Source organism: Alligator sinensis, unplaced genomic scaffold (genome assembly GCF_000455745.1).
Source record: "Alligator sinensis unplaced genomic scaffold, ASM45574v1 scaffold941_1, whole genome shotgun sequence".
Classification (NCBI taxonomy): domain Eukaryota; kingdom Metazoa; phylum Chordata; order Crocodylia; family Alligatoridae; genus Alligator; species Alligator sinensis.
The window spans coordinates 1,512,939-1,527,388 of NW_005842163.1; positions in this window are offsets into that span (position 1 = coordinate 1,512,939).

Sequence of the window (14,450 nt, forward strand, 5' to 3'; positions counted from 1 at the left end):
GCACACCAGTGAATCATCAGTTTCCTTTCAGTGATACGATGCTGATACAGTGGGAGAATCTGACTTTTCTTTGGCAGGAAGGAATCCTAGGACAAACAGTACATGCCTGCAATGCATTTAACTATACCCGAGAAAACGTGCAACCGCATGGGGCTTACTGGCTGTTGCTGTGCTACTCCTGACAGCTCCCCATTCCTGGCATGACATTGTAAGGGGAAACAGGACTCGACCATATGAGCAAAAGGAGAATCCCCATTAGTCAATAGCAGTAGATGGCCTCTGGCACACAGTTATGTGGTGCTGACTGTATCCAATTGAAGGAAAAAAAGACAAAACCCACCCTTACCAGAACCTACGAGGATTCTCCATTTTGACTAATCTGTTTGGAGTAAGGGATCCCTACTACTGACTGACATGCATTTGTAATACTCAAAACACTACTTAATTCTGGGGGGGGAGAAGGGGGGGATGTTCCCTAATGAGCTGAGATGCAGACATCTCTCTGCTGTACAACGCTTTGATGCTTACAGCCTTCTGCCCAGAGGCCCTCCCTGTTTGACAACACCGGGAGTGCCGAAACTTTCTCTCGCTGACTGACAAGAGGTGCTGCCTTGGGCTTGTAGACTGAGCCTGCCAAAAAGAAGCAGATGATTTTCTGTGAGCTTGGCAGGCTAGTTGAATTGTCCTTCTAGCAATATCAGCCCATTGGCTATAGATCTGACAAGCTACGGCTAAATTCTACTGCACTTTTAAAACACCTGGATATAAAAAAAAATATCAATCTCTAAAAATATGAAGGGTTTCTTTACACAACAGAAGAGGAAAGGTAAAGAACAAGATCCTGGTACAACTGACATCAACACAGTCCTTGCTTAGCTCTGGGTCAACAGAAGACTCCAGTGCAGTGGTTCCCAACCTTTTTTTTGCTGTGATCCTAAATTGGCCACCAACAGAACCTCCCAACCCGGTGCCGTCGGGGCTGGTGGAAGCGGAGTGCAGCAGCAGTGGTGGCTCAGGGGTGGGGGTGGAAGAGCCGCTATTGCCCACTTTGTGTGCAGCGGCCTCCCCCCTCCCGCACCGCCTGCCTGCCATTCCCAGGCTGTGCGTGAGTGTACATGTGTGGGCTCTTTGCAACCCTACTGAGGACCCCCTGCGACCCCAACGGGGAAACAGTGCTCCATTGACATAAGTGGAATAACTCATTTATACCAGAGCTGAATGTGGCCTGTTGAATGTAAGAAAGTTAAAACAAAAAACTGGAATTCATATCTAAAAATCCCTTTTTGCAAATCAATCGGGGAAAAAATTTAAAATAATAAAGAAGTTAGCTAAACTTGTCTCCTGGGGTAGGTGAGCTACAGAAGTATTTCCCGTTTCTAATTTCTATCGTTCAAAAAGGTATTTTGATCATGATGGAACCAAAAGGGAACTTGACTTCAAAGTACACCAAGGCAGAGACTGCCCTCAGGTTAGATGCTCAATGAAAATAAAATACAGTACTTTACTTAAAAGTTAATGTCCATGATTTATCAAAAGGTCAGCCTTCTTTCTGAAAGCTTCCGCATTCAATGTCTCCCTTGCAGAAAGAGAAACTACACTCCTGTCACAATCATCCCCATCTTGGTCTCAAGGTGACCAAGATCACTTATCATTACTAATGTTGGCTGTACATCGGGTGCCGGGTTCTGATTGAGAAAAAAAAAATATTTCAGACCCACACAGCTAATAGTTTTACAAAATCTTGGGGGAAAAAATGTCTTTTAAAATTATATTTAGATCTAGGCAGGAAATGGTTTCCCTAGGGCAGAGGTGGGCAAAATGCAGCCTGTGGGCCAGATGCAGCCCACCAGGCCATTCTATCCGGCCCGTGGGGCCCCTAAAAAATGTAGAAAATTAATATTTATCCGCTCCTAGCTGCCGGTCATGCAGCCCTCGATGGCTTGCCAAAGCTCAGTAAGTGGCCCTCCACACAAAATAATTGCCCACCCCTGTCCTAGGATGACAAGTCGTATGGGGTAAACAGGGCAGCTGCCCCAGGCATCACCTCCAGGGGGAGGTGGAAAAACTGGATGCTGCTGCAGCTGTACAACTGTATCAGGGGGGTGGCTGCAACCAGAAGTCGCCACTGCCCGTGTGTGCAGCACCTTCCTGGGCACTGGGCATATTGCATTCATTTTCTTTGAAGTTTCCTTTTCTGCAAAAACCTTAAAGATTTCAAAAATGTGTTCCTGCACAAAGATGAAACCTTCTTCTGAAACCTGTTGCTAAATAGGTGTGTGTCTGAGAGAGATCCTTTGATACAGAATAGCCAATAGCTTGGTGATTAGCTGTGTGCGGGCCGGGAGCGGTCCGAGGCTCTTTTTTCGCGCGGCGGGCTGTGGCCAGCAGCCCGGACATGCCGGGTCGGGGAAGACAGGCGGCACGCTAGAATTAGGCATGGACGCTTAGTGGTTGATTTAAGATTATTTTACTTACACCGAAGATGGTCGCGGTGCAGGCTGGAAAACTTGCTTGAGTTGCGGTTACAAAACAAAACAAAAAACTCGAACCTGCAGAACATAAAGGTACGTCGCAATGGGGTTTCGGCAACGGGAGATGAACAAAAACCTCAAGAGTACGTCGCAATGGGGTTTCGGCGACAGGAAGAAAAAAACTGCAGGACTCGAACCCCGGGTAGAGCTCTGGATTCACTCACACGAAGTTTGCTAGGCTCCGTGGAACTTGCGCGCAGGGAAGGGTACGTCGAGGGATCAGGCAGCGACGGGGAGAGGCCGGAGGTTGATCAGACCCCTATAACCTTCTTGAGATACACGCTGGGTCCGATAGGCTCCGCAGCGCTTAGAGATCTTCACGAGACGTGAAGTTCTCCTCCTCCTGATAGTCGTGGAGTCCTTCAACTTGGGCGGAAACCACTCAAGCCTCTTATACGGCTAGCAAGCCAATTGCTAACCGCCACGTAGGAATAATTTAGAACTGGCCAATAGTGGGACACAAATTTGCATGCGAATGGCGGGAACTCCTTGCACCATGCATTTCTCTTTTGCAACCTAGAAATGCACCCTGCAAAGAAAGCTACGAGTGGCGGGAAATAATTTAGCAGTGCCGAAGCGCACACAAACAAAAATCACACCCTTGGGTTGTGACAAACTGAACCTCCCTGGCAAGTGGTAACAGCAAAATGAAGTTAATATTTCCTTATTTTATACAAAGGAGAGCAACTTCAACTGGAAGGAATGAGAAAAATCCACCCCAAACTAGCTAATAGCTGGGTGAGAATGAAAACCTGTAACATCAGGCAGAACAGGGACTTAAAGTTGGCACTCCCATATCCCAAGTGAGTGCCCTACCCACATGACTACTGGCTAGTCTGGGGAGGGTCTTCCCTCTCCCTCCTAGACTTGAAGGAAAAAAACTTTCTTGATATTAGTTTTGCTGATGTATAAACATTTACCAACATAAACAATCTTTGTGCAAAATTTTCCAGCTATGTCAAACTTTCAAAAGATTAGACTTAATATATATTTCATCCTGGAGTCACATATCAATTGGCATCTATTCAACACCAGTAGGAACAAAAGTTTAAAATTAAATATTTGTAAAATAAATATTTGCCACCTCTTTTAAAGGATAGCAACAATGTTATTTTGAGTTTTCTGATTCAGTGTTACCACAGTCTAACATCTGCTTCATTTTTTATGTTATCAACATAACATAAAATTATGTTATGTTATTTCTCTCTACTATCACATAAGAAAGACTGGAAAAAAATCCTGTCTACCCAGTGATGGAAGGGAGAGTATCAGCATGTACTAAAGAGTGGGTACGGCCTCATGTCTAATCAGATGTTGCTTATTCTATAGGTTTGGGGATTAGCAGAGGTCACTTTAACAGGGCCTCATGCACTATCCCTGGTGCCAAAATATCATTGTTGTCCAGCAGATGATATTGTTACAAACAGATCTTGCTCACTTTGTAGTGACTTGTTTAAAAGGTTACGGCTAGGGACTGGAAAAAAAAAAGCTTTAAAAAATTGAATTTGTTTTTGTAAAGTCATTTGTCACACATTTTGCTAACTCTGGAAATGAAGACGGTTTTATACAAACTGAGGAGGCGGCATGACTGGTGGGTAGGGCCCTTTCACAAAGGGATGCACTATTAAAGATAGAAAGCTATGAAAACTGATGTTTTACATACAAGAAATACAACAAGCATTGTTACACACCACACAAAAAACACTGCACAACTTTATACTGTTTTGTATTTTTTTTTTAGGAGAAAAAGCAGGGTAGATTGTCATACCCTTCCTACCTCCCCTCTTTAGGCTTCTTGGTTTACAGCATGTTTTGGCAACCTTTTAGGAGTGGCAGCCTGCTGTAACGAAACTAGGTCTGAAGTCAGACCGTCACTTCCAACCCTTGACCTACCACACTGCTGCTGATGTCCCAGGTTTTCAGGTGAGATTCAATTGCTTGGCAAGCTGGTCCAGCTTAGCTGGATCAATCCCATGAGCCATAGGTTGCCAACTCCTGGTCTAAAAGATTGCGCACAAGGATGGAAACACCAAGCTCCAAATTTCTGTTCTCACCCTCACCCTCTAACTGGACTTCAACATACATTCCCACTTACTGTTTTCTAAGTATCATATAGTCAGGCCTCAAAACATTTTGCTACGGCATATAAGTATGGCATACAAGTATAGTTCTACCCATTTTACAGACAGAGATATTCTGGCACAGATGCAATTACACGTCCAATGTCAAACTGTATAGTATATCAGTGACAAAAGAATGAATGCAATTGAGCCTGCCTCTGTGCTTGCCCACAATGGAACTTTTCTTTTTTCAAACTTAAAAAAGTTTCATGCCTCTTTTGTTGGAGGCAAAATGCCTTTCAAATAGCTGTCATTCAATGGACATTTTCCTATTGGAAATTGACTAAATTAATTGAAAACAACAAAAATGATCAAAACTAGCCAACCCAATTCTGTCTGAAATGCCAAAACATGTTTGCAGATAATGACCAAATCACAACACACTCGCACTTCCATTTTTTTTTAAAGTACCAAGACACAAATGAGTTAATAAAGTTGTAATAGCTTCAGCTCTGCATGGTCTAGCTTTTGTGTTTTTCAGTTACACATCAAACATTTTTTATTTTACTTGATTTTTGTACAATGAATTTAAATAAAACTAGCAAAGGAATTGAGAAAGAAACTAATTTTCCTACATGCCTCTGGCAAACAGGAACAACTCAAGACTAAGTTGAGAGATATCTTTCTACTACTGCAAATTCATTTCCCAGAACAAGAAGCTGTCAACTTCCCGAGGAGCCTGTAATTCCACGATAAAGATGAAAAGATGTTGTTTTATCATAATGACAAGTATTTGCATCCATATTTATTTTGTGCTCCAACAGCAGTGTACACTTTGTATTGTCATGGAACATTGACAAGTAGGAAAATATTTGGCTATTTAAATAATCAGAGAATAAAGGATAAAGCCCCACTGGGGAAATAGCGCAGCATAATCATTTTTCAGTATCCCTAGGAAAATATCTGACCCACATACATAGAATTTAGAATCTGGCTTGTACACTTGCACCTGTCGTGTCCTGTGAAACCAGGCCAGTTAGGCCCTGGACTTTAACAACTACTCACCTGACATCCTTCAGGTGCCATGCTTTAACTTGGTTCACAAACAAACATAAGAAATAAGTTGGTCCGAATGGAAAAAAAAAAGGCCAGACTAAAATTTCCATCATGCATTTAATTTCAATAGCACTGTGGATTGAATGCTATATGGTTATCAGCTCAAAGGCATTAACAGGAATAAGGATTTTTTCTTATGTCTGTCAAATGAGTGAGGGGTAAAAAGACCTTTCCATTTCGATTCCTGGACGGTCCCGTGGAATTTTGTCGGAAAGTACTTAAAGACCATTCAGAAGTCCTTCCGGTACATAGTTTAATCACTTTGCTGATAAAATTTAGGATGGCTGGATTGGAAACGTCTTATTTGTCTGCTGCACTGTTATATAGGTGTCAGATAGCATTATGTTAGTGGCTTAACTTTCCCCTTGTTTTTAAGCTACAGCGGGGTTATCTTTTCACCTCCTCGTTTAAATAAATTTCGAATGTGTCAGTATCACTGCTTCTACTACAGATGAATAGAATCAGCCAAAAGGATAGCTGACATTTTTGTTGCTATAGAAACTGGTCACAAAGTTACACAGCTTGCCTAGCTCCCATTTCCCATACATCTAGCCAGCTACCGAACACATCCCCCCTTTTGTTTCACAAGGAATTACATTAAAATATTAAAATATAATTCCATCTTAGTTTAGCCCCCATTCTTTAGAAAAGAGGATTATAGAATATTAAGTTACATCCTAAGGAAAGTGCAAAGTGATGATAATATTGCTGGATGCCGTATGTACATTCCAGATTAGAAAATGGAAAAAAAAAAAAGAAGAAGAAGAAAAGAAAATACAAGTGGAGTAAGTTATCCAAGCGTCTGTACCCTAGTTATCCTTCAGTTAAGTATTTTCCCTGGCTTCAAATAGATAGGCTTTTCCTTGCTGAACCTCAAGTGGATGCACTTCATATTTGATTGTGGGAGCAAAAACAAAAATAAAAAGACACAAGCAAAGATATTTTTAAAGGCACCATCAAAATTTATCAGCCAAAATGTGTAACCTCCTTAGTGCTGCTATCAGGCTTCCTCTCCACAGACACATCATAGCCTCAAGAGAAAACCACTCACAGAGAATTAAGACGTGAAGTTTCAGCATTTAGTGATGCAGTGGATATGTATATTGTGCCAGAGGGCACTGTACACTTTGAGAAAAAGCAAGCCAACTGATGCAAGAACAATGACTAAAGACTGCGCACTGACAGGGCCCTCTCAAAACCACTGGGGAGATAGCAATACTTTTTAATTTGCAGGATCCAAGCTGCTGGATGTAGAGATTAAGGAGGAAAAACGTTAGAATTTGGTTGAAGGTACTTCATTTTTCCCCCCTGTTATTAAACATTTATGTTGCACTAGTAGTTAGAGGACATAACAAAGTCGTGTTTGGTGCTATGGAAACAGATAATCAATGACAGCCCAAGATCCCAGGAGCTACCTTCCAAAAATCAAATCTCTGATCCAACCATCCAATGTCCATCAATGCATGCTTCCTGCTTCAATATCAAAACTGAACAAAATGTGTTACCACTGCTGTTACTAAAAATCCATCTCCAACATTTTAATAAACCCAGTATAAAGTCTGATTCGTAATCAGATCTCTGGGACACTAAGTGTCACATTTTATGATCACTTGAGATTTTTTACCATTAGTTTTCTATGACTGGGACCAGTGCTGGGACTAACATTGGTGGATCTCTTTCCTGAGTTTGTCAGGTACTATGTAATGAACACAACAATAGATTAGGCAGGCTGGGTTACACATACAATCTTTCCCATGTTCCACACTGCAAAGTGTGGTCAGAAAAAGGGAGCACTCAGGCCTTTTCTTTACAGCAACTTCATGAAACCTCCTCACGTGGAATTGATATTGCGTCTTGCCCTGGAACATACAAGGAGCAACTGACAGATGTCAGATACTATGAAAGTGTCGCCAGCAGCAAAGGGTAGAACATGCACCCTAGCCTGTGGTTCACTACAACCTTCGGCACAAAGGATATTTACTCCCCTGTTCAGTCTTTTACTCCTGGCACCTCGTATTCATACTGTGTTCAGAGTACAATCCAACACACAAATATGCACTGCTACATCATTTTAGTTTTGAGCAGCAATGGTGTTAAACAAAGGAGCAAATCAGTTAAGTCTGATACAACATTCAACCAGATTCATCACAAACCAGTTTCAGCCATTTTCAAACTGGTTTACGTGCACTGAACATCTGGTCTGTTACAGGTTTCAACCAGTTTCTGATCACTTAAACTGGTTTATGAGTAATGTCTGTCCCTAGTCGTAATGGTGAAGTGCAAGAAAGTGGGGTGCTACTCAGATTCCCCCTCAGTTCCTCCCTCAAATTGTATTAAAGGAGGTAGGTGGAGCCAGGGACTCTTAAGTCCCAGATAGCAGGAAGAGAGCAGCACCATGGATGAACAGATGTAGTCAATTATCTCTTTGCTAGTGCAATGAGGCAAGCATCATGTCTTCATGAGACAGTGCAGCTCCAAACTGCCCCAGATATAACACTGTGGCCTCAGAGTCCAAATCCAGCCCCAAATTATTCAAAATACAAAGATAACTTTCCAAGAGCTGAATTATAATTGGATTATAAGGGGCAAAAAGAGCAATGTTTGTTGAACAATGCAAACTGCAGAGAAAGCTGTGTGTTGTTATGAATTTCTTGAGTTTGACTATCAGGTTAATTTTGCATGCCCAGTTGCATCAGCATGTTGGGTTATGCAATGTAGCAAGCTGTCGCACTGTAAAAAGCATGACGTATCATCCCACTGATGCATGAAATTAAAAAGATGTGGTTTGCTGGGTCAAGCACAGATAAACCAAACTTGCTTTTCAGTAAAGAGCCTTTTAGTTATGTTAAAATATGGCCAGGAAAGGAGAAGGTTAAACATCTGTTGAGCCTCAATAGTAAATAATTATTAGCTACCCATTGATATAGAAGTGAGCATAGGCGCACACAGTTTTTGACAAAAAGATTTAGAAGAATGCAAATACTTATTGCTAAATGCCAGCCAGCTGAGCATGTAGTAGCACAGAATTCACAGACCTGGGCCTGGGGGTAGCAGGAGGATGGTGGTGTCACAGTTTGGATGCATGCAAGGCCTAATCACCTGTGAAAGCTGTGCTCCACCATGAAATTGGATGGGGACCCTCCTTCTATAAGAGTTTTGTTCTGACAGTGGTAGCCCAGGTGCTCACTTAGAAACAGGGATGGGATGGAAGAGAGCAGTGCATCACTGAACAATTGTTTTATGGCCCTATCACTGATTTACTACACAGTGCCTTCCCTTATCTGAATTTGGAGAGTTTCCAAATGGTCAAAAAGAGCTCAATGAACAACATGGGGGGGGGGGGGGAAACGGAGCTCCGGGGGGGAACGTAGCTCCAGCTGTGTTTTCATTAGGCAATCCAATGGCAATCCAGTTCTATTACCCACCAGTACTGAAGGACAACTGGAAGTGATGCTTCCCACCCCTTGTTATATATCTCACACCAAGGGGTTGTACCTCTGATTCTGGTGACCCAAGGGAAGAGCGAGTCTACTCAGGCACATCAGACAGACCCATGGGCCAGCTCTAGGTTTGTCAGCTCTAAACTGTGCAGGAGCTGCTACAGGCCAGCTCTCTACAGCCATGTGGGAAGGGGATCATGCCAGGTCAACCCACAGCAGAACAGGAGGACATCATGGTCCAGATAATAAATGACAGACGGAAAGGCCCTTGAGAATTCATACGATGAGATTTTTCCCATCACTGTCTCTGATCTAGGCAGGGAATTTATATCTAACTTTTTAAAAAATACTGCTGAAACGTCCTTAGCCTGACAAAGGGTTTTTGAACCCGAAAGCTTGCTTAATAAATATTCTCCAACTATTTGGGTTGGTCTAATAAAAGATATCAAATTCACCCAAGGAACCTTGTCTGCCTGTGTCCTTAGACCAACACGGCTACAACCTAAACCCCTGAAATATCTCAAGTAACACAGGCTCAACTTTACTAGTTGTATGCTGCGTAGCAATGAGGCTGTGCTTCTTTATTAATTAGTATCTTACACATAAATATTCACGCATACAAAATCACTTGTGGGGTGGGGGAGTCTTTGATGCCTTGTGCCACTTATCTCCATTGGATCCTAGCCCTATTTCACTGTAATTCGTCCCTCTCCCCAGCAATGGTTTACAAACCAGGGACAAAACAGAAATAGCGTATCGAGAGAAAGCACTCCATTATCAGTCAGAGCAGAACAGGTTGATTCTGTAACAGGTACAACACAATCAGAAAATGCAGCTGAAGAAGCAAAAACAGCAGCAAGGGGTTAATAGAAACTATAGGGGCACTCAGAATAACCCTGCCTGCCTAACCTCAGTCTTTGGGGAGATTTTTCAAGTCGCTAGGAAAGTTTTCCAAACCGCAGGACTTTCAGCAGAGCTGGAGACTATGGAAATGTCATTGAATAGAGCAGAAGAGGAAACTACTGCAACGGTCTTACCTTGGCAGGCCACAGAGACCAGAGATCTTGAATTATCAAGCCATGCTGTTGACTTCACTTACAGTAAGAGAGCATGCTCCAGATTTTACAAATATCGTTTAACTGGGGGCAATGTTGGTGTACTTTTGCACACAGAGAATGGGGAATGGGCAAAGGGTCCAGCTTTTTTATTTATTTTTGGAGACAACCAGAGATGTGAATAACAGGAACAGCTAGCAGAAGAGGCAAGAGAATCATTTGCTGTTCTCCTCGAACAGTGTTTCATGCTTTGGTTCTTTCAGGAAAGTGGACATGAAGGCATATTGTACCTATCTTTAAAAATGCATTAACTTAATCATTTTCAAATGAGTTCCAAAACCTACTGGGTTTTATTTTGGGATGAGGATGTGGATACGAATGTTACACAACAATGAGGTTGCTATGGAAACAACTTGTTGCTTAACTGAAAATTAAAAAAGTTTCATACCACTTACAGTCATACAAACTAATAGTCTGCAGGACAAAACGAGAACTAGTTCTGCTCTGCCACATTTGTGATGTGTGTGTATTGCTGTCCAGGAACATTCCCATTTGAACTCACAAAGGATGAAAGCTACAGCTAAAATTCAAGCCTGGAGTTTCTCTGAATGAAGCCAACCCAAAGCCCGGACACCACCTAAACCCTAATTAAAAACAGTCATTTGGGACTTAAATGGTGAATGAGCCACAAGCTTGCTGTCTACACTGGGGAGGGGGGAGGGATTTTACTCTCTCTGACATAAAGAGTGAACGATTGAGCTTTTTTTAGTTCACTACATTCTTTATCCTCCGATATAAAAATGTTCCATTCAAGCCATAAGGAAGCAAAAGAAATTACTGTATAAATTACCAGCCTGATTCAAATCACACCAGTCAATGGGACGTTTTCCACTGATTTTCACAAGCTCTGGATCAGGTCCTACATGACCAATGACATTTGGCCAAAAGGGAACAGTTTACGTACAAGCTATTGGTTGAAAGGTGTTCACAAACCCTGCATTAGGTGATGATCCGCTGAACATGGATTTGAAAAGAATCCAAGTCTGTTCAGAAATGATCTACCAGGTAAGGGGTTTAACTTGTGATGTATAGGATTCATTATCAATAGTAAACCAGCTCTTGTACATATTATTCTTATTCTACGAATACATTTGCCTGCAAAGTTACAGAAGGAAACATCACGCTTGAACTACTCAATGTGGAGAAGAATGGCAGAATCTGGCCCAGGGTAGTTAAGTGCTATGTACCCTTTGGCAAGTTAAATTAGTAGCAGAATTGAGAAGAGATCCAGGTGAGATACCCCTTCTCTTTACAGAAGACAAAAAACCAAAGCAGAATAAAGGGGCTCTAAAAGCCCAGTATCTTCCCAGGTAGGCTTCCCTAGACAGCCACTATGGAAGACAATCAGAAAACTGTCCTCAGAAGGTCCCCCCTTGCCAGACCTGGTGCAGAAGACAGGCTGAGGGGCATGACATGGGCAAAGTTTAAGCAGGAAGAGTAAGGGAGATCCCAGGCTGCATTGCAGACCACAGGGCAGCGGAGAGAGGCCACTGGAGTGTAGACAAGCCCTCAGTGCTGTGACAGTTACATTAGGGGCCTCTCCAGCTCCAAGAGAAGCCAAAGATTGGGATGACGCAAAGTGGCTGAAAGTCAGCAGCAGCCCAGCTCCTGGGGTCCATTCTGCACCAGTAGGAAGTGGAGCACAGAACCTCACTTCGAGCATCCTGACGGCCCATCCCCTGGACCAATCAGCCAATGAGAGGGTCAGGAATAAGAAGAAACCATATCATCTATCCATAGCCTAAAGGAGCAAGAATCATTTCAATGAGTCATGTATTTATACTAGAAGATTTCTATTTTTAGCAATGTAATTAGGGCCTCAGATGCACTTGCAGAAGTCTCATCTACTTCTATAAGAACACAGGCTAGTGTCTCAGGGCCTATATTTAGAGGGGAAAATATGCTGGGTCTACATTTTGAAAAAGAAAGGAAACAAACAAACAAAAAAAGGAACAACGTTTAATGGGCGCAACAGGTAGCTGGGGAAATGAGTTTGGTTAAGTCTTTGCCAGCAATTACATTCAGAGAAAAATTATTATATCTTTGCCATAACTGACAATCAAGGAAAATGGATTAATGGCTTTTAGAATAATGCAAGGCAATAACATATGCAGGAACTCATTAATATATCTATTATGTAAAAGGTTGTGAATCATACGCTTTTGTGGTGTTAAGAAAAAGGAACGCGAAGCAAGAGGTCTGAATTTCAATAACACACATAAGCAGCATTTAATATACCGCTATAGCTGTAATGTGATGAAGTATATCCCTGTCTCTCAAGAAATTCCTTTATAATGGAACATTTCTCATTTCAATAACGTTATCTGAGATAAAACATAATCTATCTTATTGAATATGCACTTTAAGGAAACCTAATAAAACGTTATTTCAAACAATACTCATTTAGCCTCCTGCTAATGCAAAAGTTGTCGCTCAGTCCATGTTACAGCCCTCATTTTCTTTCATTTATAACTTGAAATGACATTAAATTTTTGCTAATTTCAAGTATGTGCCTCCAGTTTGGTCACTCTGCTTCTGCAGCTTCCATGCTAATAAATGCATTACGAAGGTTTAGAGTGAATTACTAGGCAGAGTTTGACTTCTGAGCAGGAATCTTATTAAAGCATTGCTCCGGGGGGAAATTTTTAATACAGCATAAATTATCCTGGCAGCTTTTACAGATGGTGTGGCAGTGCCCAGCCCTTCTTTTATTTTTTCCTGTCCAGTTTGGGATTAGCACAGGGTGTATATTATTCAATACAAAGTGACAGAATTGGAATCTAAATCCTTCCCACCTAACTGGACATTAGGACAAGTCCTAACTGGACATTGCTTCAGGCACCAAGAAAATGTTGTCATCCGTGTCTGTGCTGGGCCATTCTTTGCATGCTGTCTATATATTAGTAATACTCATAAATGTCCTTCTCAGAACAGTGTTCAGCAGAGGGGCCTCCTTTTTGTGCCTACCTCTCAGCTGCCTAGTGGCACATCTGCTCTGGATGGGAGAGACCGTGACTTCATTCAGAACACGTGCCCTGAGTATTCCCAAACTTTTCTTGAGATAACGTCAGAATAAAGCATTATCAATCTCCCTGATGAATCTCAGCATTTGGAATAAATTCATTCTATTTAACACACAGTGTATTCAAAGGCATTTGTTTTTGATGGCATTTAGACGTCTGTCTGTACCTTTGATGGATTTCCAGCTTTCACATCCATATGTTAAGCTGGAAATAACATTTGAGTTGCTGGAAAGTGAGTTGGTCTTTAAAAATGTAGATTTTCAATGCCCAAAGCTTGTTTTACTTGTAAATACAGATGCCACCTTGCCAGTTTATGATCACTGATGATTCCTTCTTGACATTCTCACTGCATTGCACTTCCTGGCTCTTTGTATCCCATTGCCTAATAAAACTAAAGCTCATGTTGGACGTGACTGAGGTTTTCATTTCATAAATTATCATCAAATCGTTTTTATTTATTTATTCATTTATTTATTGCAGTACAAAACTGTCTTACAGTCTTTACTTGCGCCTTCGTGGATCATTATACATGTTTCTTTGGGAGAGATGACTGGCTGCTAAGCCAATTCCTTTAAATAAATACTGGAAAGGAAACAGCATTGGGGAAGTAAGAGTAGTGATAGATCCAAGACAAACTGACATACACAGGACACTATGTAACTATACAGCTGTGGGAGGGTGGAAACATTTGGGGTAAAGACAGTTATATTAACTCATTCTCCCAGGGAAAGATGCAATGGGACCTTTAAATCACACAAAGCATGGGCGAGAGTCTGGTTTTCAAAACAGCTTATCCAGAAAGACCTGCATATAGAAAGCTAGAAAACCCTCAATTTATCTACCTACAAAAAAGGAAAGATGTTCATTTTTTAAGACATGAACCTCAAGGCCTTGTTACATCTTACAGTGCGAGCTGCACATGTCAATTGGTGTTAGTGCCATCTTGAGTTTGGAGCAGTCATGTTCAGGCCAGCAGGGACCTGGAGGACTGAAAAGTAAGAATTCCCCACCCTCCAATTTAGACTTTCCCCTATCTCCTGATTACTTGTGGCTGCCTGGGAAGGGTTAACCAATCTGCCTGGCCACTGCTGTCTCGGGAGCCCAGCTCAGACAGCAGCAGCTATGCAGGGCTGGCAGGTTAACCACCCCCCGCTTGCTCCCTGGG